Raw genomic sequence first — 22,645 nt, forward strand, 5'->3', positions numbered from 1 at the left:
TTGAATATTCTGTGCAGACCTTTCTTGCCTGTCACGTTTCTTTTGAGAAATCAGCTGATAGTCTCTAGGGAACTACTTTTTAGGTAACTATCTCCTTTTCTCTTGCTGCTTTTAAGATCTCTCCTTATCTTTGATCTTGGATAATTTAACTATGATGTATCTTGGTGTGTTCCTCCTTGGGTCCAACTTTTTTGGGATCCTCTGAGCTTCCTGGACTTCCTGAAACTCTATTTCCTTTGCCAGATTGAAGAAGTTTTCCTTCATTATTTGTTCAAATCAGTTTTAAACTCCTTGCTCTTCTTCTCCTCCTTCTGGCACCCCTATGATTCAGATGTTGGAACATTTAAAGGTGTCGTGGAGGTTCCTAAGCCTCTCCTCATTATTTTAAATTCTTGTTTCTTCATTCTGTTCTGGTTGAATGTTTATTTCTTCCTTCCGGTCCAAATTGTTGATTGGAATCCCAGTTTCCTTCCCATCACTGTTGGTTCCCTGTACATTTTCCTTTATTTGACTTTTCATAGCCTTCACTTTTTCCTCTATTTTGCGAATAAACTCAACCATTTCTGCAAGCATCCTGATTACCAGTGTTTTGAACTCTGCATCTGATAGGTTGGCTATCTCTCCATTGCTTAGTTCTATTTTTGGAGCTTTGATCTGTTTTCATTAGGGCCATATTTTTTTTTAATCTCAGTGCTAAGGGGTGGATCCTTGGATATTTGCCAGGGCAGGGCAACCCATGTGGCTGTGTTGTGGTGCTGTGTGTCAGGGAGAGGTCTGAGAGGGAACAATGCTGCTTCCCTGGCTCTTGGCCAACTTTCAGTCACTTCCCCTGCTACCCACAAACAAATTGGGCCCTTCTGGTGCTGATTCCTGGGTAGGTGGATTTGTGTACGTTCTAGGACCCTGTGGGGCTCTCCAACGAACTCTCCTGTGAGACTAGGAGTTTCTCCTGCGAGTCTGGGAGTTTCTCCTGCCACTGCAATCTCCATAGGTTTTCGCACTCAGAGGTTTTGAGGCTTTATTTCCCCACACTGGAACCCTGGGCTGTGCGGTCTGTCTCACTTCCCAGTTGTTCCTCCCTGTTTATCCCGCACACAAATGTGGGACCACCCAGTCCTCCAACCACCCCGAATGCCTATCCCCACCCCTCCTACCAGTCTGGATAAATGTTTCTTCTTTAACGCCTTGGTTGTCAGACTTCCATACAGTTCTATTTTCAGACAGTTCTGGTTATTTTTTTGTTTTTAAATTTGTTGTTGTCCTTCTTTTGGTTGTACAAGGAGGCAAAGTGTATCTGCCTATACCTCCATCTTGGCCAGAGAGATTCTGTTATTTTAATTAGCAATAACCACGCCTTGGATAAACCTCACTGGCTACGATATTGCCACTGGGTAAAGATTTTGTTATTTCAAAATGCATGGTTGTTTTTGAGGACACAGAAATAAGCCCTGAGTTCTGTACCTTTTGGCAGTATCATTTGCATGAACAAAGTTATATGCAGAGATGTATTTGATCTTCCACAAACAAAGGAGAAGACGGAAAATGTTCTCCTTGTTGAGTTTTTTTTTAATCCTTACACAAGAACTCTTTTTCATTGCTTTGAAACAGAGAAGAAGGGGGAGAGAGAGAGAGTGAGAGAGAAACACCCATGTAACAGAGAAACATTACTGGGCTGCCACTCCTAGGCTCCCTGACTGGGGATTGAACTCACAGCCTAAGCCGAGCCCTGACTAGAGTTGAATCCTCATCCTTTCAGTGTACAGGACGATGCTCCAAGCAGCTGAGCCAAACAGGCCATGGCTTTTTTGTTGAGATTTCTTACTGAAGCTATCGAAGTTTAAATGTTGGAATTACATCTCTTAGCACCAGAGAAAGTGGGACAATGTGTTATTTTTAGGCATCAAAGAAGATAATGAACAAATAAAGGACACGAGACAGGATTTTCTATCTCATTTTGGTCATAGGTAGTTTCTAGACATGGAAGTTTTGGCCCCTGGTGGTGTAAAAATAAACCTCAGGTCTTCCAAAGGCAGCCAGCCAAGAGGCAGAGTCACTGAGGTAGACCAAACTATCAGGGGCTTCTGGGTGACGCGGATCCCAGCTCATGGGGTCCACCACATTGTAGATGAGGCACGAGAAATTCACACAGACTACCGAGTCCTGTGGAGGAAAAGGGACAGCATGGCTTTTCTCTCAAGAGGAGAAAAAGCCTCAACCCTTGCAGTAACCGGCCTTTATTTCTTTTCTCGGCACATTACATGATGGTGCTCATTTACCATGCACAGGTTCACTTTAGGTGGTGACCTTTTACAGAAAACAAAGGAGTTGATGCTGCTAATCACATCACAGGAAAAGGATGGTTGCAAATGCAAAGAGAAAAGTGGTTGAACCAGTTACACTCCATACTTGGTAGGTTTAGCATGAATTTTGGATTTTAGGAAGTTCCAGTAAGCACTTGCTGTCTCAATTCAGAGTGAGGGAGTTTCAGCAAAAACAAGGCTCAAAGCATCCTGGGTACATTGCAGGCCTTATTCCCCACGGGAGAACCTATCCGTGGGCGAGGGTCCAGTGCATCTCGGAGTGGGAGCTGGGCCAGCGCCACGCAGAATGGTCTCCTATATCTGCGTAGCATCGTCAGCCTGCAGAAAAGAGCAAGTGTTGGTTCCCCTGCCTGAGGAAAACCTGGGGCCATTCTCCTGGGGCTACAGCACCCCAGTCACTCCCCATCCCGAGCCCTGCCCTCACTAGGGTCATGAATTCCCCTGAACCTGCCACCCCTGCCCTGGGGCCAGCAGCCTGCACCAACCTCTGCCCACCTTTTGCACGTCACAGGGTCAGCGCCAGGCCCTGCTACAGACCATCTGGGCGGGAGACGACAGTGAGTGATGAATCAGTCTGCCCCCTTCATTCAGGTCCTGATTCTCCCTGGGATGGCAGGGCCTAAAGGACTGACTGGTGGCAGCTCTGCTGGACAGGAGGGCCTGTACCCTCACTCCTCCAGCCTTGGGGAGGGTCGCAGACAAACATCCCTCCTTTCCCTTCTCTCCCAGCCCCCTACCTAGCAGCACAGGTAGCTCTCAGTATGATGGCCCCAGGCCTGCCCCATCCATTCATGGTCAGTTCTACCTGTCTCCCCTGTTACCTCTGCTCAGGGCAGGGCCCCTCAGGGGCTCAGGATCTGGAGTCTGGAGGAGACTGGCTGCCAGGTGATCCCACCAGAGCTCAACCAGGAATCCCAGGGGTCCAGGGAGAACTGGCCCCCTCTAACCTGGTCCTACACACTCCCTACTGTTCACCTGCTGCCTTAGCTGCCATCCCGAAGCCCCTTTCTCTGGGAACACGGTCCAAACTCCAGGCCTTTGAGTTGTATCTGCAAGACCTTCCACCCTCTTCCTGGGATTGGACCCAGGCCTCCTCCTCTTAGCCCCCTGGATAGTCCCCGTCCCCTGGACACATCCCATGCAGCCACCATGCTGCCCTCACGTGAATGTGAGCACTGCCCTGCCCTGTGTGCCTGCTGTCCCCACACCACCCACCCTGGGCCCAAACACTCTTTCCCAACAGAGACTCTGAGTCAGGACTGAACACTAAATCCCTGCAGCACCAGCGGGCCTTCGGCCTTGGTGTGGGCCCCTGCCTGTCCCTCTGGCACCCACAGTGAGGAGACAGCAGGTCTCAGGGCTGAGCTTGTCTACGTGACTGCTGTCAAGTGGTATTACGTTTTATTGTCCTGGTCTCATTCCCAGTACAGGATTGTTCACTGAGGGGTCAGGGGTTGGGGTGGGAATTCACCTTCCCTGTCCTCACTGTAGACCATCTGCCCCTCACTTCCCACTTAGTTCTGCCCTCTGTACTTCTTACTGTAAATGAGCCTAGATGCCAAGTGTGACTAAAACAAAAATGGGAGGATCCAGACTATGTGTTGTGTGTGAAGGTCATGGCCTGGACAGGACTGGGGCGTTAGCTGGGGCAGTAGTTGGTGCAGCTTTGGTGGAAACGCCAGAGTGACAGCCTTGTCTGATTTTTGAGGAGACGCCCCCTCACCCCTGCTGCCCCAGGTGACCCTACGATGCAGACAGGTTCCACCCCTCTACTGTGGCAGCCACTGTGGCAGGTGCTGGGGTTGGAACAAACAGAGGACATGGGCCCCATCCCCTTGGGCTCCTGCAGCTAATGGGGGAAGCAGGGTCACAGCATACCCCGTCCCTCCTGCAGTGACAGACCAGGAGGTGACACATGAGGAAGGCGGCAGACAGTCCTCACACAAGCCGACATCTGAGGTGGATGAAGGACTTGCAGAAACAGAGCAGGGGAGACGGAGGAAGAAGTGATGCGAGAGGAGGGCTCAGCGCCAGGGACAGGACGAAGAGAGAACGAGGCCCGCCCGGCTGGGGTCTGCAGGAAACCCACAGGGCGTGTCCGCGGCTCTGTGTGCGGTGGCGGAGGGGGGGGGCGGGGGGGCGAGCAGGAGAGAGGGGACAGGGGAGACATGGGACACGCCTGTGGCTGTTATGTAAAAGAAAAAAACCCAAAACACCATGGTCAGATCACTTTCTCAAACCACACACAACACACAGAAACACAGACACAGTGTCAGTGTTATCTCAAGAGACCCAGGACTTGATTCCCTGTGCACAGTTACCTTTTGTGTCCAGAGCTGTGCTCTGATTAATCAACTTCACACAATCTCCACGTGAGATCAAAACAAGAAGATTGGTTACATATATGTCACTGTCCAGTGTCTCCTTTAACAATCTACATCCAGGATGCAACTCTGTCCAGCTTCTGCTCTTCGAGTCAAAGTGGAGACATCTTTGTCCATTGAAGCCAAGCTCCCAGAATGCCCTGGAGCATCCACTGAATTTGTGCTGACACTTCATGCTGCCCTGCAGGGAGAGAGAATCTGTCCCCTCCCACCAGGGGAAACAGGTCAGCCTCGGGTCTTGACAGGTCCTGTATCCCCACCTGGTACCCAGCCCTCTGCTCCCCTCCTGTCTCCTGGTGCTGCTCGCTCCTCTGTGTCCTACCCTGGCTGCTGGGCCTCTGGGGTAGGATACACTTCCAATAATCACATAAACACGATTGTTTCCTACCTCTACAACACTGTTCTACTTCTACCCTGTATCGTGCAAACTTACCAAAGGCTTCATAAATGTTTTGTTTATTGTCCAGCAGTGCCTTGCGGAGCTCTTCCACCAGGTCCTTCCAATGTTCACAGTGTTGATTCCAGGCCTCTGTGGCACTCAACATGACGCCCAGGGGACCGACAGGTTTGGCCTTCAGACTTCTACAGATATATTTTAAAAAGAGGGTCCCATTGATCTTGCCTCGAACCACACACCATGATGGTCCACTGGCAGAGACAATGAATATAGAGTAAAGAAAGGGCGCATCTGTGAAGAAGAAAATGCAGGGGAAAGGTGGGTTTGAAAGAAAAGTGACCATGAGCATCTCCCCCGTCTCTGTGCCAACAAGTGACTCCCCCTGACACCTGAGCTGGCAGACCGAGCACTGAGCCTGTCAGGCGCCTCTCTGCACCAGGTGAGGGCGAGCTCCCCTCCCCTGCTTGAGGGAAACCAGGAGGCCTCTGCCTGGCAGAAGCCACACCAGAAACCACACGCCTCCAGACATGTCCCCTCTGCCCGCCAGGCCAATACCCATCATCACTCAGCCTACAACTGATCCAGGGATATGACAGGTGGCAATGGAGGAAAAAATCTAGAAGCCAGAGGATTGTCAGGAAACAGCCAGGTGCCCTGCAGGGACATGGACAGCTTGTGGGGGGCTGCTCCTGACAAGGCTGGGTGACAGTGGGGTGGGGGACGTGGACAGATCCCAACGTTGGAGAAGGGAGAGTTCATGATCGGGGATCGTGATCTGTCACAGCCCTGGGCGATGGTGCCAACCTGCTGCTGGGATGAGCCTTGCATGGTTGGCAAAAGGCGTGGCTACCGTGCCTGGAGCAGAATGGCCAGAACTTCTGAGGCAGGTGGTGGAGGAAGGGTCAGCTGGCTCAGGGGAGAGAATGTGCCAGGTGGGGTATAATGTGAAAAGGCTGAAACGAGTCCAATCAGCCTTGTTCCAAGGAAACATCTGAAGCTAAACTTTTGTTTATCAAGCCTATGAGGAGAACATGGATGAGAAGAGGGCCAAAAAGCTGAAATTGACTTTTGCTGAAGGGCAGGATGGTGATAGGAGTTGGTGTTCCCCAAAATGGCTGCCGGTAGTAATGGGGGTGGCAAATGTCAAGATAACAAATCACAGGTACAGAGGATCTGTGTCAGGGAAATCCACACCCTCTAAAGAGGGCCTGGTAGAGATGAGGTCTCTGTCTATGAAACACCAGAGTTGCCCATCATGAGCGTCACTGGCTAAGGCAGGCCGAGTGCTCATAGGATAGAGGTGACTTCTTCTGGGACAGAAAGGAGCAGGGTCACAGGGAACAATGCGATGCAGCAGCAGGTGGCCCCATCTTGACCCCAGAAAGTACCAGCACCACCCTGTGCTCACACCTATGGCTTCACACACTGTCTCCCACGCCCCTTCACCCAGGAACCAGTCCACACAGGGAAGGGGACCACAGGCCCCACCGTGGGACCCACACCCTCTCTCATTCCCTCCATCAGAAGCCACAGGCAGGACAAGGTGGGTTCTGGTTCTTCAAAAAACAGTGGAGGCGGCCGGGGTGATGATTCCCTAGGGGCATGGTCACCCATAGGTGGGACTCCCTATGGACCCTAACTCTGGGCTGAGCAAACTGGGAGGGCAGCCACATCTGGTCCCCTAATTGTTTGCGTGTTGTTTTGGCTGCTTTCCCCCACAACCATGGAGGTGCCCAGTGCCTAGAGACAGATGCCAAGAGGTCTGTGCAGACAAAATTGACTGTTTACCCTTTATAGAGAACATTTGCAGCCTGTGCCCTGACCTATGGCCTTTATGTAAAGCTGCCTCCTCAGCAGGTGGGAATGGGGGTGTGGGACCGAAGGGGAGGAGGGGAGGGCCCTCCCTGACCACCAGCCCCAGGATCACACTTGGGAATAAGGGACCCCCTGCCCCTCCTGCTCCAGGATCTGTGGGCCAGGAGCTGAGGCTTCAGCTGTGTGTCATCGGGGGATGGAGACAAGGAGCCACTTGGTGGAGGAACAGGTTAGGGTCCCTTCACAGATGAGTAGGTATTAGAGACACTGGTGTCTTGGAACCCCCAAGAACTGGGTAACAAAACGGGGTGACCTGGGGAGGGGCAGGACTCCCCAGGGAAAGTGGTGGGAGTGACCCTACGCTGCTCCCAGACTGGCTGCGGGGAGTTCGCAGCACACAACAGTGACTCAGCCTGGGAGTGGCTGGTGCAGGGAGAGCCCCGCAGGGGCTGCAGGTCTGTGGACCTGCCGGCTGAGCCCACTGGGACGTTCGAGGGGGCACGGCAGTGAGGATGAAGGAGAGTTTTTGCCTCGGCAAGTCGTGAGACCAGAGTATCTTGACACGCCCTTGTCTGCGTGTACCGCGACACACTGGAAACGCCACAGTCAGTGGCAGGGTCTCCCAGGCCCCTAGGAGGACGAAGGGAACCGGGGCAGGAGAGCGGCCTGGGGACGATCTGCGTCCTTCAGCGGCCTTCCTTGCTGCGCCCCCTTCCCTTCTCCCTTCTCCCCGGAGAACACGCCCCACCTCACCGCCCCCCAGCCCCCTCCTTCCCGCCCTCTTCTAGCCTGAAGGACACTACCTGGCCCGCCGGCGACCCGAAATGAGCCCTCGCGGGGGGGCTAAGGAGGCGGCTGCGTCACCACTGACCTGCAGGTTCTGGAACTGCCCTGGGTCCTTCATCCCTGTCCGCAAACTGAGTGCCCCCCCAGCCCCATTACTCCCCCTCCCTCCCCCAGCCCCCAGCCCCCTGAACCACCCGGCAGTTTACATCCCAAACTCACTCTTCCGATTGCAAACAGAATCCTCTGCCCCGGGACAGCCCGGCAGCAGGATCAGGACCAGCAGGGCGAGACCGAACTGTGACCCGGTGGTCTCCATGGCGCGCAGGGGTCCGAGCGAAACGCTGCTTTGCGGAGAGGCGTGGGCTCAGAGAGCCTGGGACAGTGTCCACAAGCCTTGGTCCCCTCACCCTCGCCGCCTTTTTACGGAGTGCGGGTGGTCTACGTACTGGAAGCGAGGTGGACGGTAAATGACCCTGGGTGCAGAAGTACTCTCCGAGGAAGCAGGAGGGAGGGGTCGGAGAGCGAGGTGGGGTCATACCGCCTACCAGGTCTGTGCAATACCGTTTCTGCACCTACACAACCGCCTCCACACCCCTCCCTTCTTCGGTGAGTCCTGGGACCTCTGGCAGAAAGCCAGGCAGTGCTCTTGGCAGGCAGAGAGTGCTCTCCGCGCGTGTTCCCCAACACCACCAAACACATACTCTCTCCTCTCAAATTCACCCACACACATCTCTCACACTCACACACACACACACACACACACACACAACTATCACACACACACTCCCAACTCACTTTCTCCCCCCATTCACCCGAACAGCCCAAGAGAGAGGAAAGACAGATGCCTCCTTAACTAACCCTACAAGCCCTGTTGACACCCCACACAGCCAACCCCCACCCCACACACTCCCAACACACCGCCCCCCGCCCCGGCACTCCTCCTCCCCACCCCCACCAGTCCACAGCTGGAAAAGTAGGAAAGGAGCAGAACCTCTGGCACCCCAGGTGTGGTCAGAACAGGGGGTGCTCCCGCAGGTCTCCACCCACAGGCACCAACAAACAAACAGCCACAGGCCCCTGACCTGCTCTCAAGACTTTAGCGCACAAACCCTGCATCATCCACAGGGCTCCCCACCCTTGAGCTAACCAGCACCCTCTGCGGCAGGGCACTGAGCCAGGAGCCCCAGGCACTCATTTTAGCGTGCCCCTCCCTAGGGACTAATTGCTCCTCAGCCAGCTCACCCAGGATTAGGAAAGTATGACCTGGGAAGGCTGGTAGAGAAGGGCCCTCCCTCCCTCCTCTTTGGTTCCAAACCCACACTTTCCACCTGCTGAGGAGGCAGCAGCATATAATGGTCATAGATTCAGGCAGGAGGCTGCAAACTGTTTCTAGAGAAAGGACAGATAGTAATGTTATTTATGATCATTGCAGGGCGTGTCCTATCTGTCTCTCTGTGCACCACACACCTCCATGTTTCTGGTGCTATACCAGCCAGAGACAACTTGCAAATGAATGGGGAACCAGATATGGCCACTGCACTATGAATACTTTGCTGACCCAATACTAGGTGTATATAGGGTGTCACACACATGGGTGACCTGTCCAACCTGTGCACTGTTCATTGAAGACCCAGAACTGTTTGCTGCCCTGTGGCTCCTGGGTGGAGTGACTGTCAGAGGGCCCGAGTCCTGCAGCAACAGGCCACCGCTCCCCTGAGCTCTGCAGACTGAACTCCTGGTCCCAGGGGGCCCTTGAGACACTGCAGGAAGTCACAGGTGTAACCGGAGGGTAGCGCTGAGGCTACATTTCTGGTGTCAAGATCAGGGACACCTGTCTCTGCATCTTATATGTCCCTGTGACTCTGATCATTTCAAAGCCCAAAGAATCAGGTGACTCTTATCTTGGCTGGGCCTGTCTGGCCTAATGACACTGCTGACGTACAACTCCCAAAGTCCATAGCCAGAGGCCTCATCCCTACCAGACCCCAGTGCTTCACCAGGAGCCTCTTTTCATGGTGGGCATTTCTCTGCTGAAAGTGGCATGGCCTTACCTCTGTGCACTAGGGGACTGTGCTGTGATTCTCCGGTAGGAATGCCATGAAGTCCCCATAGCACTTTGTCCTACCACAGGTACCTCTAGTGCCATTGGTCTGCTGGGTCTTATGGCTCAAGAGCAAAATGCAGCCACATCCATCCATTCAGGGATTGACTATCACCGCTCTCATGCCTCAGCATCAGAGCTGGGTCATTGTAACAGATGTCTGCTCTGCAAAGCCTGAGATACTTCATAGATGCCCACCTATACACAGTCTTCACACCAAGCGGGCAATGAAATGGAGCTAGGAAGGGATACACCCCTGCTTCCTTAGAGGTTTTAAGGCTGGTACTCTTCTCTGTTATTTCATTGACGATAAGATACTGTCTTAACAATCCATTTGGAGCAAAGAGGAGAAAATCTAAGGAGGTTATCATTGAAATTCCCTACTGTGTAGCTCTCATGGCACAAGTAATTCACTAAAAAACGATTTTCTATTCCTGCTACAACTTCAGACAATGTGAAAGGAACACTGTGGGAATTGCTGAACCAAAGGACACCTGTGTATGCAGGACCTGGGACACGTGTCTATTTATTCCCTGAGACTGAACCCCATGCATCACTGTACTAACAGGACCAGTGATGATACTTCCGGTCCCTGGGGATGACGTCAGCTCACACACTAGGCCCAATGTCAATGTCTGGGTATTTTCTGCTCCCCGGTGCACACACTCACCAGGTCAATAGCCACATGGCCTTTGCTGTCAACTTGAGGGGTCCCTGATGATTGGGTCCCACCCACTCCTTCTAGGAATGGGTTCCAGGTCTCAGAAGTGGCTCAAATCTGGAAACTGGACAACAGATCCAGCTTCTTTCTTGAGAGGCTGCTTTTAGCTGCCCATTTATGTTTGTATTTTATTTTTCTTTTTATTATTTAAGTCCAGCACTCTCTGGGGTGGCTTTCACCCATTTGCCTCTGGGATTACTGTGTTCCATGAGCCAAAAGTATAGTTTTTTGTGGGCTGGGCCCTTGGTTGGCATTTGAACCTTTGTGACCTTTTCAATAATGGCACTGTGTGTGCCTGTGACAGTTGAGTGCCTGTGTCTGCAATGTCACTTCCACCTGCCAAGCCGGCCATCAGGAGCAGCCATCACTGAGCTTCTCCAAAATGCTGGGGCCCTTCCCACTGTCAGGGAAGAAGAATATTTCCTCTACCCTCCTAGGGTCATCCAGCTGGTCTAAAAGTTAAATGAATACCAGATTAAATGTGAAAAGTAAACTTTAATTTGGTACACAGTTTAAGTCAAAGGAATATGATACTCTCTGAAGTAGGCCGTTTTTATAACTTTTGACAAAGAAACAATAGTTTGTCAAGAATTGACCAGACAGGAGTTTGAGCTGGGAGGAGTAACTTGAAATGAAGAGAAGAGGTTCGTCTACATGGCTTCATGGCTCTAAATTCCCTGTGTCTTGTGCTAAGGATGTCCCTCTACCTCCTGGTACAGGCAGGGTGTCTTGCTTTTAGGGGACAAAAGAGGGTCAGAGTGTTCTTCTTGTCCCAGCTGTTCTTAAGTAACGTTAATTCAAAATGACCAATATGCCAAAGGGGCACATTCTCTGGTGGCCTACCTTGAATGTCATTGTCACCAGCACTCCTTGTAAGTTTCATGAGCAAACAGCCCTCCTGTTCATGCGGCACAGTGGGCAGACAGCTTATGCTCGTTCTGGCTTTGCATACCATACCTACTCTGGCATATGTGTTCCTGGGGCCTTGTAACCCCACCCTGTACCGCCTACCTTGGATTTCCTCATCTTCTCCTCCATGCTGTACACTCAGTGCTTTTCCGAAACCCCCGGGACCCAGCCCAGCATCAGGTCGGCCGTATCTCCCAGGGCTGTGCCAAGTCCCTCCACCCGTGACTGTCAGCTCTCCTTCTCCAGCGCTGCGGGTTCTCGCCTCAACAGGCCAGCACTGTCACCCCGCTTCCTCAGGACCAGAGCCCTGCACACTCTGCCCTCTGCCCGCAGGGCGCTGGGTTGTCTGTGACAATCCTCTGGCATCCAGACCTGTTGCCCCCCAGCCAGCCTGGCACGGCCTTGTGATGTTGGCCCCAACTGAGGCTGGGTGAGGGCCTGGTGGGCACAGAGAGGGACGCATCTGGAAATGTGTGGTTCCCAGCCAGGCAGAGGCCTCCTGGTCCTCCTCAGACAAGGGAGGGGCACTGTCCTTCCCCTGGTGAAGGGAGGGGCTGGGCATGGTCAGTCCCTGCTGTGCCAGCCCAGCCAGCAGGGGGATTCTCCTGCTGTCACAGACACGGGGGAGGGCTACAAATGGGTCCTTTTCTTCCAACTCCGACCCTCACGTTTGCTCTTCCTTTCCACATGCTCCATTTTCTATAACATCATCGTCACTCCTAAGCCCAGTCCTAGACAACCACAGTGTGAGGTTCAAAGCCAAGTCAATGCAAACCTATTTATGTATGTATTTATTTATTTAGAGGGGAAGAGAGGGAGAGAAACATTGATGTGGGAGAGACACATCGATAGGTTGGCCTGTCATTCGCCTCCTGCTGAACCCACAACCTAGGCATGTGCCCTGACCAGGAATCGAACTGGTGATATTTCACTTAGCAACGTGTTGCCTACCAAGGGAGCCACACGGATCAGGGTGCAAACGTATTTCTTTATGATTGAACTCATTGGTTCTCTCCGGGTGAAGGTGAACGATGCAAAGCCCTGAGAGAGACAGAGAGAAACTCTGAAATACGTGGTAGGAGAACTCAAAGAGAAATTGCTTGATGTTAAACCAGAGATATTAACCATCAGAAGTAAGTTTGAAAGAGACAGGATAGAAGAACACTTGGTATAGTTCTATGTGTTTATGTAAAAATAGCTGGACTTGCTCCCCAGGATAGTACCTACACCTCGTTTCCGGGGTCCCCAGCTGAATGCACTGCACTTGGCTCTGTGCTCACATGTGGCAGCTCTCCCTGTCCTGCCATATGCCACCTCCACCAGGAAGCCTTTCCTGAGTACCCCAGACCCACTATGAATTGGGCATGTGTAGTATGGGGTCTTTCTTCCCTTTTAGTCAAAAGTCTTGTATGTTCAATTAGACTCTAAGTCCCAGAAAAATAGATAATGTGTTATAACTTTGTACCTCAGAACTTAGTAGATGTCACTAGAAATATCAGTCAGATGAATCCTCCTGGTAACAGGGTCCATGGTAGCACCACAGTATTTTACTACCTGAAGCAGCTAAAGCTGAGACAGGACCAAGGCTGCAGAGATGGAGGGAGCTGGGGTGGAGACCCCTCTCTCAGCAGCCAGGCCCTTCACAGGGAGTCCCCAGGGCGCCCCTCTGTTTATTCTCACGGATGCGCATTCTCTTGTCATCAACCTCACCGTCCAATCCCAGTCTGGACCTGGACAGCCCTGATGTGAAGTCCAGGTTTCAGTGGATAAAGAATCTTTCTTCAGTGTGACAGGGATAGCAATGAGGTCAGACCATTGCGTCCCCTGGGAGAGAAGGTAACGGCCACCGGATTATGGACTAAATTGCCACAAACGCTGGGAGACATGGGGCCCGAGCTCAGGACGATCCTGCCTGACATCAGACTGGAGGGAAACAAGACCAGGGGTAAGTGAGGGGAGGGGAAGGGGGGTGGGGCCAGTGAGCAGGAGAGGGGAGGAGGGTGCACAGGCAGGGAGGGGGCTTGGTGGGAAGGGACTGAACCCTGGTCCAACCCCAGAGCCACAGTGGACCTAAGGGCGAGAACAGGGCACGGCGTGCAGAGGAGATTGCAGCCCCTACATGTGCAGGGACACGTGTGACTGTGGGAGACGGTGCAGCTCTCAGAGGCAGGGTGACGCCCCTGTGTGTGCACTGCAGGTCCCCCCACCCTGCAGGCTGAGCTGTCCTGCCAGTGTGAAGTAGGATGATGCACTGGTGGGCTCTTGAAGTTTAACATCAGTGAACAGACCACCCTCGTCTTCGAATTAATGAGCAGGAAGTGGACAGTTGTTGGTCCTGGGGCCAGAGAGGTCAAGGAGGACTGGGAGAAGAATGAACAGGTGGAGCATTTCAGGAAGATCTCAATGGGAGATTGCAACCAGTGGCTTGGGGACGTCTTAGACCACAGGGAGAAAGTGCTGGAGCCCCCAGGTGAGTGAGCAGGGTGTGGAGGATGTGGTGACTCTTTTTTCAATGGTCTCAATTTTGGAAGGTTTTTGTTGCTATTTGATTTTGTAATACAAAACAGGGCACACCTGGAATACCTCGCTTGGGTGACGGGAGGCTGTACCACTGGATCTTACAGGACACCTTCTGCATTAGGCCACACTACTAAGACAGGGAGTCAAAGCAGCTCTACCTAATACATAGAAACAAACACAGGGAGGCTGCCAAAATGAGGAAACAAAGAAACATGGCCTAAATGAGAGAACAGATCAAAATTCCAGAAAAAAACTACACAACATGGAGATAGTCAGTCTATCAGATGCAGAGTTCAAAACACTAGTTATAAGGATGCCCAACAAACTTAATGAGGACCTGAGCAGCATGAAAAAGAACTGGCTAGAAACAAAGGACATACTAATTGGAATAAAAGCAATTTATAGGAAAACAACAGTACATGGATAAAGCCAAGAATCAAATCAATCATTTGGAACATTAAAGGAAGTGAAAAACAAGCAATCAGAACAAGAAAAAGAAAAAGAATCCAAAAGAGGACAGTGTAAGCAGCCTGTCAGACAACTTCAAGCATTCCAATATTTGCCTCACAGAGGTATCAGAAGGAGAAGAGAAAGAGAAAGAAATTAGAAATCTATTTAAAAAAATAATGAAAGAAAACTTCCCTAATTTGGTGAAGGAAATAGACATGCAAATCCAGGAAGCACAGAGAGTGCCAAACAAGATGGATGCAAAGAGCCCCACTCCAAGACACATCATGATTATAATGCCAAAGGTTAAAAATAAAGAGAGAATCTTACAAGCAGTAAGAGAAAGGAACTTACTTACCCATAGGCGAGTCCCCCTAAGACTATCAGCTGATTTCTCAAAAGAAACTTTGCTGGCTAGAAGGGTCTGGCAAGAAATATTAAAAGTCGTGAAAAGTAGGGGCCTACAGCCAAGATTGCTCTGTCCAGCAAAGCTATCACTTAGAATTGAAGAGCAGATAAAAAGCTTCCCAGAGAAGAAAAAACTAAAGGACTTCACCAAACCATTAGTATATGAAATATTAAAGGGACTGATTTAAGAAAGATAAGATCAAAACTATGAACAGTAAAATGGCAAAAAAATACAAATCTGTCAACAACTGAATCTAAAAAACAGACTAAACAAGAAGAGTAGAGACAGAATCATGGACACAGAGAGCATTTTAGTGGTTGCCAGATAAGAGGGAAGTGTAGGGAATGGGTGAAGAGGTGAAGGAATTAGCAAGTACAAAGAGGTAGTTACATGGTAGCTGTGGGGCTGTAAAGTACGGTGTAGGAAATGGAGCAGCAAAGTAACCCACGGACATGAACAATGGGGTCAGGATGGCCTAGGGAGTATGTGTGTTTGGGGGGGGGGTGGTGCTAAGTGGAGGGGGGCAACGGGATAAAAATTGGGACAACTGTAATAGTATAATCAATAAAACATAATTAAAAAACAAAAGAGCAAGAAAAAAGGACCTTAACGTGAAACTCAAAATCATAAAACTCCCAGAGTAGAAAAAGAAAAAAAAACATAGTACAATCTTGAGAATTTCCTTTAGCTGTATATTTTTTCTGATATGTCGCTTTGTCAGGAGAAACAAAAGAAAAAATAAACAAATGGGACTGCGTCAAAATAAGTTTTTTTCAACCCTGGCTGGTGTAGGTCCATGGATTGAGCACGGGCTGGGAACCGAAGTGTCGCAGGTTCGATTCCCAGCCAGGGCACATGCCTGGGTTGCAGGCCATGACCCCCAGCAACCACACATTGATGTTTCTCTCTCTCTCTCTTTCTCCCTCCCTTCCCTCTCTAAAAAATAAATAAAAATAAAATCTTAAAAAAATAATAAGTTTTTTTTCACAGCAAAGGAAACTCATCAAAATGAAAAGACAGCCTAGTGAACAGGAGAACATATTCACCAATGATACAGCTGAGAAGGGGTTATGACCCAAAACTGAAAACGAGCTCATACAACTTAACAACAGAAATCAAACAACTCAATTTAAAATGTGGGCACAGGACCTGAACAGACACCTCTCCAAAGAGAACACAGGGATGGCCAACAGACATGAAAAGATGGTCAATGTCATTAATCATCAGAGGTTTTGTGGGTCAGCTGCAGAGGCTTTTGGGGTGTAGAGGGGCCGGGGGCGTGTCCTCAGGCAAGAGAGACAAGGTGCCACTGGTGGAAGAATTAGGGTCACTTCAAAAGGGAAGGTGTTGAAGGCGCTGGTGTTTTTAGGACGCCAAAGAAGTGTGTAAAACTATGGCGTGGGCTCATTAGAGGGGAAAGGAGTGTCTGGTGGGAGTCCAGGTTTCCAGAATGGGCCGGCAGATGGCGCTGAGTTCAAGGTGTAGGGCAGCGAGGGTGGGGGTGGGGTGGGGATGGGCGGTCTTCACAGCGGGAGGGGGAGTGGTGCGCAGAGTCGGGGCTTGCAGCTGCGGTTTAGTCCACACCTCGAGCGCCCTCTGACCTCTTCACGTCTGGATGCCAGGGGCTCGGGAGCCCACCTACCCAGAAGCCTTTAGTGTAGCGGCGTTGCTGTGGGGGGTGGGGCGGTTAGGGAGCGCTTCTCGAGGCGCGGGGCGGGGTATCGAGGGGGCTTCTTCAGAAATTCCCGCTTCGTCCTCCTCTCTCCCTCTGCCCTTCCCGCCTCCTTGCCCATTCGCCCAGAAAGACTTTTTTTTAAAAAGATTTTATTTATTCATTATTTTTTTTTAGAGAGGGAAGGGGGGAGGGGGGGGGAGAGAGAGAGAGAGAGAGAGAGAGAGTCATCAATGTGCGGTTGCTGGGGACCATGGCCTGCAACCCAGGCAGGTGCCCTGACTGGGAATCGAACCTGCGATAGTTTGGTTCGCAGCCCGAGCTCAATCCACTGAGCTATGGCAGCTAGGGCCAGAAAGACTTTTTTGATGGCGTCGCCGGCTAATTTCAGCCCCTCTAGCCTGGAAAGGGGCAACCAGGTGTGCGGACGCCACGGAGGCAGAAAAGCGCCCGCGGAGATGGTGGCCCAGGGGCCCGCATGGTTGCGCCCCCACCCGGCAGGAAGGTTCCGTGACCCCACCGTGGGCAGCCCTCCGGTTCCCGCCAGTCCCCTGCACCCGGTCCCCACCGCTCCTCTTGTCACCTTAATGCGGGCCCCTCTCCTCAGGTTCCATCCCCGAACTCCCAGCGGGGCGTAGCCCGGTCCCAAGCAGGAGCAGGAAGAGGGGTTCCACTCCTGGTGTCTGCACCCTCCCCACTGGAAGCCCAGATAGCAACTCCTCCCGTGTTGCCAAAAGAGGTCCTGCAAACTAGGCCCCCAGTGGAAAAGAAGAAGAGTAAGAATCTAATAACAGCAACTCTTCAAAAGGTTGCCCGAAGCATAAAGTGGCTTTGTTTCTCAGCTCACTTATCCAGTAAGGGCCATAATTCTTCTTTTTCTTTGCTTTTACCTTCTTTTACAGGAAAGGGGCAGAGAGAAAGAGTGAGATTGATTTGTTGTTCCACGTAATTTTGCATTCATTGCTTCATTGTTGTGTGTGCCCGGATGTGGGATCCAACCCCCAGCTTGGTGGATGGGCTCTGACCAGCTCAGCTACTCCGCCAGGGGTTTTTCACTTCCTTTTTTGGGGGGAGTGGAGTGGGGCACAGAGGTGGTGTGGGAGGAAACGGTATTCAGCAATTAAAAAAACAACGACCTCAATAGCATCACAGCACACTTTTTCTCTCTCTGCTGAGGCCCCTTTCCACTCTTGGGGCTGCAAGTCTTGTTAATATTCAACCCCCTCCTCCTTACACCCCCCCCCCAGGCCTCCTTCACCCCATTGTCTTATCACCTCGTCTTTTCCCACTTCCATTCCCTCCTTTAGAGTCATGACTTTTTGCGCTCAGAAGGCACACACTTCCAGATACAGAACGAACAAGTCAGTCGTGGGAAGCATGGTGACTGCAGCGGACAACACCGCACTGCACACCGAGGGTGGTCGGGAGAGTAGATCCGACAGTTCTCATCACAACAACAAAGCAACAGACAAAATAGTGCCCACGCTCGGGGCCGGCCGATGACTGCTGGACTCGCTGTGGCCATCCCTCCTCAGTACATACAAATACCGGATCGTCGTGTTGGGCATTCGAAACTAGCATAATGGTATATGTCGATGGTATCTCAGTAAAAATAGGAAAAGGAAAAATGGAGTTGTCTTCTCGTGCAGGTCTGAAGGCCGGCCCGTGAGGCCAAGGTGTGGGCAGAGCCAGGCCGCTCCCTCCGTCTGCTGCCCCTGGCCGTCCTCGGCTCACAGCTGCTCAGGCCAACGCCTGCCCCTGTGGGTCCCAGAACCTTCTGCCCCCACGTGCCCGGTCTTCACGTGGCCTTCTCCCTGTCTGCAGCTGTGCCCCCTCTAGTGGACACCAGTCACACTAAATTGTCGTCCCCCCAGTGGCCTCACTTTAACTCCATGGCATCTGCAAAGCCCTGGTTTCTAAAGGAGGCCACGTCACAAGCACCGGGAGTGAGAGCGTCAGCACAGCTTTGGGGACACAATCCGACCCTCGGCAGAACTCGTATAATCTGTCATTTCCACCTCCCCCAATGTTTCCTTCCTGAAAATCTTTTTCTGTGACATGTAATGGACACCTAACATTACATCAGTTCTTATGTATGTGATTTTATATTTGCCAATATTGTTAACTATAGACACCCTGTACACTACATCTCCATGACACTGATTTTATAATTAGAAGTTTGTACTTTTGACCACAAGAAAAAATTACTTTGTTAAAAATTTGTATTTTTCAATTACAGTGACACACCCTGTATTCATTTGACATGTGCAAAGTAGCGGCCAGACCTTTATGTCCAGTAAGAAGCAGTCCCCTGGCATTTTCTGTGTTACTGAATGCAGCTCTGCATGATTTCAGTGGCTTTAATGAAACTTGCTCTTTATTGTTGCACATTTAGATTTGCTTTTTGTTATTTTTAACATAACACAAGCATAAATCTTAAGCTTTTAAAAAAGAAACAGTACAGGAAGCAATGCAGCACATGACCCCCCCATGGTGTGGGGTGGGAAGGGGCGGAGTGTGGGGATGAAGCTAGTTGCCTGGCATTACATGGATGTCATCACTGGTCGAGTGGTGCAGTTTGTAGTATTAATCTCTGGCATGCTTCTCCCTGAAAAACCCAGGCTATCTAATGACTTTCCATGTAGTTTCTACCTAGTTTTCTACCAACTTGACTGTGAACTCTGCAACAACATACAGTGCATTCCCTGCTTACCTATGTAAATGTAACCAAGCATATCTCAGCACACGCCAGCACATACACAGAGTAGGTGCATTTTATGGGTTAAATCTGGCTTTTGCACCTTCCCTTGTGAACCGGCTGACTGATTTGACTAAACGTGTGCGTTACTGAAGAGCGTGGGCTGTGAACTGGGCCTGCTTTGTGGTGGAGCTGCTCACAGAGCACCCGGACACAAGGGGAAGTGCTTTCCCCCCGTGAGGGGCGTTTCCTCTGGGCGGGAAAGGCGGTTCCCACAGGGACACTGTGCTCCCCGTGCTTTCTCAGGCCTCCTTCACTTGGCTCTCCGTGTAAGGCACTTTTAGCTACAAGACTTCTTCCATCATCTCCTGCCAAGTAGGTGTAGTGATGGGCTCTGTCTGTTTTTGCTTTTCTAGGAAATGATTTCCCCTCCCTGAAGGATGACTTTGTCAGATTGAGTATTCTTGGTTTTGTTTTGTTTTTTGAACACTCTGAAGAAGTCATCTCACTCTATCCCGGCCGTTAGTGTTTCTGCTGAGAAACTGCTGATAGCCTAGTCGGGGCTCCTTCGTAGGTAACAATCTTTTTTATGTTTAGTGTAGCTGCGTTTAGAATTCTTTCTTTTTGAATATTGACCGTTTTATTTTGATGTGTTTTGGAGAAGGTCTTTAAACACTGAGATAACTGGATGATTTATCCGCTTCCTCTGTTTGCATGTCCAGTTCCCACCCCAGGTTTGGGCTGGCTCTGAGCGATTATTTCTGTAAATAAATTTTCTGCTCCCTTCTCTGCCTCTGTCCCCTGATTGTCTTCATATTTCTCCCTTTGGTAGAATCCCACACATCATGTTGGGTCTCCCCACGTTTCTTTCCTTTGTTTTCTTCTGAGCTCTGTCCAATTTCCTGTCCTCTGTCTCACTTACTCTCTCTGGCATTTGCTCTGCTCTCCTGCTGGGTGTCTCTGTTGCATGTTTTACCCCATTCATCGTGGTCTTCAACTCCTGAGTCTCTGTTTAGTTCTTTATTATAACTTCTATCTCTGGTCAATGCCTCATTTGGAGCATCTATTTTCTCAAGATTTCTCAAATCTCTAGTAGCTCACTGAGTTTCTTCATAGAGTGATTTTGAATTATTTGTTAGCTAGATAGCTGTGCCTTTGAACTTGGTGTAGGGAGAATTATTATTTTATTTTTGCAATGGCATGATCCTTGCTTTGTCACGTACCTTGCAGTTTTGAGTTGCTGCTTTGCGTATGAAGCGTTACACACCTCCTGAAGTCTTTGCTAGTCGCCCTCGGATGGGGTGCTCTGTTCCATGGTGGTGTTACTATTTGAGGCTTTCTCTGTCTCTGTGCGGGTTCTACTCTTCTTGCTCTCTCTTATGGCAGAATTGTTAAAACTGTAAAAAAAACATAAAGTGTTTTCTTTCCTGACTATACAGTTAACTTGGCTGGAAACTTCTCTTTAGATTTCTCAAATCTGTGGTTTCTTCCTTGTTCACGGATCAGGGCCTTGTAACCCCGTGCCTTCCTGTGTGTCCTGCTCTCTCACACCACGCACACAAACTTACACAAGGACCCAGCTGCTGAGTGGAGGGAGGTGTGGCTTTCGAACTTGTGGTTGGAGGGTGCTCCTGGACTTGGTAGGGAGACCCTCGGGTGTGGCAGTCTCTGGGCCTGGGGAAGTACAGTCAGCAGGAAGGACACTTTCTGTCTTCCCCACTCTCCCCTCCCCCTCTGAACCCTGGGTGTCCCTGGAGAGAAAGGGGTTTTCCGAAGGCACATCTCTCACCACTGAGGTGGCCAGGGTACTTTTCCCCCCTACATCCCCAAATAGATCAGCATTTCAGCAGTGTGTGGGGTGTGTGTGTGTGTTTGCTTTTTTGTCCGTGGGAGGAGGTACGCACTGGAAAAATCCCTCACGTCTTCTTTGCCTGTGACAAAAGTGGCACGTTTGCTCCTCACTGGCATGCTGGAATCCCTCTCAGGGAAGGTGGCCTTCTGCAAATCCTCTCCTCCGTGGGTGTGTGCCCAGCTCAGCACTGTCCAGGGTTTTCTTCTCCCGCTGCAGGGAGGGGCCCTGGGACGTTCTTCACCCTGAGCAGAGGTCTGTGTCCCTATTATCAAAGTCACACGTCAGCGAGACTCCTCCTGGGTCCCTCAGCACGTGGTGCTAGAGCCACAGCACCCACCCAGGTGCCTGTGTTCACAGGTGAGTGTCTGATTCATTGTTAGTCTCTCACGGTATTTTTCTATAACTGTACCTCTCTCTGTGTCTGTCTGTCTCTGTCTCTGTCTCTACCTGTATCTGTATCTGTATCTCTGTCTCTGTCTCTGTCTTTATCTCTGTGTCTGTCCGTATCACCATCTCTCTCTGTACTCTGGCTCTGTATCTCTTACTGATGCTGCTTCTCAGGAGAACCCTGATGAATACCGTCTTACTCACCTGAGCTCATCTCCAGGCTGAGGTGGTCAGGCAATGAGGCAGCATCCTCAGGGAACTCACCGTTCCTGTCCTCACTCCGGCTATCGGCCCCTCGCTTCCCGCTCAGGTCTGCCCACAGTGCCCGTCACTCCACAGCACCCTGCCTAGGGGGACCAGTGAGACTGATCCAGTTAGGATAGTACAGGCTAAACAAGAGATGAGTGTGATGGACTTGGCCTTGGATTGATCTGTGTCTGGGACTGCGGTTGGTGGTGCTGAAAGGGAAACACAAGAGTGAAAGCCTTTGTCCAGTCCCTGATCTGAGACTCCTGCTCGGCCCCTGCTGCCCCCGGTGATCCTGCAATGCAGACGGAGAGAGGGGCTGGACACTGTCCTGAACTGTCTCATATGTAATAGAGGACACAATGGTCACAGTATCACCACTCTGTCCTGCTGGGACAGAAGGAGAGGTGACACGTGACAGTGGCGGTGGAGAAATCCTCTCAGGAGCTGATATTTGAGGTTGTACTGATGGATTTGCAGAGACAGACCTGGGGAGACTGAAAAGAAAGTGGTTCTTGGAGAAAGTAACAGTAAGAGGAAAACATCTCTTCCCTGTGGGTGGTGTCTGAGAAGTTAAAACTCCTTGGTCTTTGTGTTGAGGGAGCTGGGCAGCTGCCAGCAGCGTTTCAGAAATCAGGCAGGGCCCATCGAGGGTGGCCTGCAGAGGGCAGGTAAACTGAGAGGACAGAAAGATGTCAACCCCAACATAGGCTCTTCCCCTTGGCTTTGACCAGGCCAGACACTTAGCATGATTAAAAAAAAAAGAAGAAAATATCTGGAAACAATCATGCTCCCATGCTCGGGTCCTGCAGGAAGCCCACGGTGAGGGGGCCGAAGGTCTGCGCGGTGAGGACGTGACGTCAGGAGGTGGGCAGGGACGGGAAGGATGGCTGCTGTCCTCCCATGAAGAACTCACCACGGATGGATCACTTTCACACACACACAAATACACACACTGACACACCCACCTCACACTGTAG

At 51.0% G+C, this 22,645-nt stretch overlaps 1 protein-coding gene and 1 non-coding gene across 2 annotated transcripts in view; one reads left to right on the forward strand and one right to left on the reverse strand.

The window, feature by feature from the left end:
- Window positions 1-22,645, forward strand: part of LOC123821876 (UL16-binding protein 1-like) — a 42,083-nt gene that overhangs the window by 10,099 nt on the left and 9,339 nt on the right. The gene's annotated exons all lie outside the window — the stretch shown is intronic.
- On the reverse strand, window positions 1,261-1,399 carry LOC123822363. The gene has a single exon (XR_006786318.1). It is a non-coding gene; the product is annotated as a U4 spliceosomal RNA (small nuclear RNA).

This window comes from Phyllostomus hastatus, unplaced genomic scaffold, assembly GCF_019186645.2.
Source record: "Phyllostomus hastatus isolate PE091 unplaced genomic scaffold, TTU_PhHast_1.1 phas_contig_40, whole genome shotgun sequence".
NCBI lineage: Eukaryota > Metazoa > Chordata > Mammalia > Chiroptera > Phyllostomidae > Phyllostomus > Phyllostomus hastatus.